The following is a 2,869-nucleotide window of genomic DNA, read 5'->3' on the forward strand; positions in this document are numbered from 1 at the left end:
GGGCTAGTGGGAGGTGTCCCTGCCCATGGCAGGGGGTGGCACTGGATGGGCTTTAAGGTCCCTTCCAGCCCAAACCAGTCTGTGATTCTGCAATCATCCCCCAGCTGCTATGAGAGCTTCAGGAGCACAGGAGGGGAAAGCCTGAGCCAGGATCAAGCCCAGACCAGCCATCAGCATCACTGGAAAATCCAAGTTTAGCTCCAACATTGCTGATGGCTCTGTCTGCTGCTCACCACCAGTGGCAATGGGGACACAGCTTCACACAGACCTGAGCAGAGGGGCACGGTCCTCGCCTGCATGCAGGGATGTTTGTTCTTGAGGAACAGAAGGGGAAGTAAGGGCTAAGTGTCAGCGCCTTCAGAAACTGCCGGCAGGTGGCAATTGTGCCAATCTAGCGAAGTCAGTGGAGCTGCATATCCACTTGTAGGCACAACTCTTGTGCCGATGCTCTTGCAAGCATCAGGGAGTCATCACCTCTTGCAACCAAACTGCCCTATACCAGTGCCCTCCTAAACCAAGATGCAGACATCTGCAGAAGAACAACCCGACCAGGAATCCAGGAATGATTTCAGCCACGTGGGGTAATTTCTGCATGCGCACTGGAGTCCACCGGAGCCCAGGAGTCTTCTCCTTGCAACTCACTGCCTACCTCCTCTCCAGCAACTCCCCAGCAGAGCCGTTTTGGCATGCTGGCTGCCTGGCAAATGGCTTTGGCCACCAACAGAGACTCTCCACCCAGAGCCATGCTCCTTGCAAAGCAACCAGAACCCCTCCAGAGCTGCAGGGCTGGCGGATAAAGTCCAGGGCAAGAGACTGTCCCTTTCTACCAGCCTCTGCTGGGATGATAAAGTCCTCCTGCAGCCAACAGGACATTTTCCAGTTCATAGAATCATTGAATCATAGAATCATAGAGTGGCTTGGGTTGGAAGGACCTTAAAGATCAAGGAAGAGACCTTAAAGATCATCTCTTGGCAGAGCATGGCTTAGGCAATAGCTACCCACCAGCAAAGCTCCATTGGTCCCATGGAAATCCTGAGCGGCGGAGGGGCTTTTTGAGGTGGGAGAGTGGGGAGGTGGGGGAGCCCCAGGGCGAGGGGAGATCTCTGAGAGACAGAGAGACAGCTCACCAAAAACTGTTGGTCAGCTGGGGGCTCCCTGACCAGGCTGGCAAGGGAAGGAAGTTGGGTTTGGTTATTTGAAGTAGGGGGGGTTAGGCAAAATTAAGGGTCCATAACTAACAAGCCAATCTGGTATCACTGACTGTGAGGTTTCAGTCTGTCCTACACATGCCACCGAGACCTACAAAGGTCTCCAGAGCCACCAAAAGGCTCTGAGATTGAACCTTGGGCATTTGCATCATCCTATGGAGATGCCTACCTAGTTGCATTGGGCTCTAAAGGAGCCCCAATGTCCCCTTCATCCTGCCCCAAACCCCAACCAGAGGCTGTGAGTGAGGCACCAGCATGCCACCACGGGTGAAGGGGGCTGAGGACGTTGGGAACCAGCCACACAAGAGCTCCAGGGGACAGGGATGTCCAAAAGATTGTCCCATCACACAGAAAAGTCCCTTGAGGTCGCCGGGGGGCAAAGGCAGGTTGTTTTGCACTTGACGTTCCCGGCTATTTGGGTGCCCGTTGTCCTTATGCTGGAGGCATGTGAGAGGGTTGCTGGAGCCAAACTAAACCACAACAAACTGGCCAAGCTGCTCCTTTCCTCCATTCCTTGGCCAATTTTGAGTAACCCAGTGACAACTCAGAGCCAAGGACATTCCTGAAAAAAATGCTGCGTCCTTGGCCGAGCCCTGAGAGACACTAAACCCAGACTGAAGGGACCACCGGAGGAAGCAGGACCACGGGCTTCTGCTGACCCCGCTTGCCCAGGACAGCTGAGCCCAGATCTACATGACACCCATCCTGCTCAAAAGGGGATCTGGCATTGCTCTACCTGCAGCAGTGCCAGGGCAACCCTCCTGGTCCTTATCCACCTCATCATGGTCTGGTGTCATGAGATACCCCCCTCGTGCTCCCCGTACACCCCGCAGAGCTCTGGCCCAACAGGCTCCCCAGTAGGACTATTCCTGGGCAGCAAAGAGTTTCTCTCTTGGCATGTTTGGATTTTTTTGGCATGAAGCAAGGGTGAAAGGACCTCAGCCTCCAGCGCTGGGACACACGCAGACCTAGCGTGACCCCCCAGCCATGATCTATGTGCTAAAGCCCAGAGCGATGTAAACAACTCCTTGCCCTGTCCCGCCTCGGCTATTACTCTGTTATTTTAACGAGGAGCTCAGTTATTCCCCTTCCCTTCTGCTCAGCCCTTTCTGACTCCAAACATCGCCGTCTCTTTGCACTTCCCAGGCCAGTGTTTTTCAAAACACGCTCCTTCTGAGATGCCATGTTGTTCTCCAGAGACCAGACAACTTCTGGCCCTGACTTTTGTCTTGCTTTGCCTTCGTGGCTGAATTACAGCCGATAACAAATGTTTCAACTGGGTTTCCTTTAATAGAATAGCTCCAGCCCTTCCGCAGGGACACACAGCCATTTTCCAGAAAGCCCTTAAAGCCACTGGATACTTGCAAATGGAAACTTTGGTTTCTCTAACAAAATCTGTTTTTAGAAGTTGAGGTTTGTCACTTCTCCCCATCATTTTCCCAGCCTCTTCTGGCACTGCCACGGCTGAATGGGATATTCCCAAGCTGAGACCTCTTTTCTGATCAGCTCCTCTTCGGCAGAGGCTGTGAAGGGGAGTGAATGCTGATGATTCACCCCACGGACACCTCAAGTCTGGATTTCTGCCTGGTGCACTTTTTGTGGGCAGCCTGTGAAGAGCATTCCTCAAATTTTTCACAGAATCACAGGACAGTTTGTGTTGG

This window comes from Pterocles gutturalis, unplaced genomic scaffold (assembly GCF_000699245.1).
Source record: "Pterocles gutturalis isolate BGI_N339 unplaced genomic scaffold, ASM69924v1 scaffold27022, whole genome shotgun sequence".
Lineage (NCBI taxonomy): Eukaryota > Metazoa > Chordata > Aves > Pterocliformes > Pteroclidae > Pterocles > Pterocles gutturalis.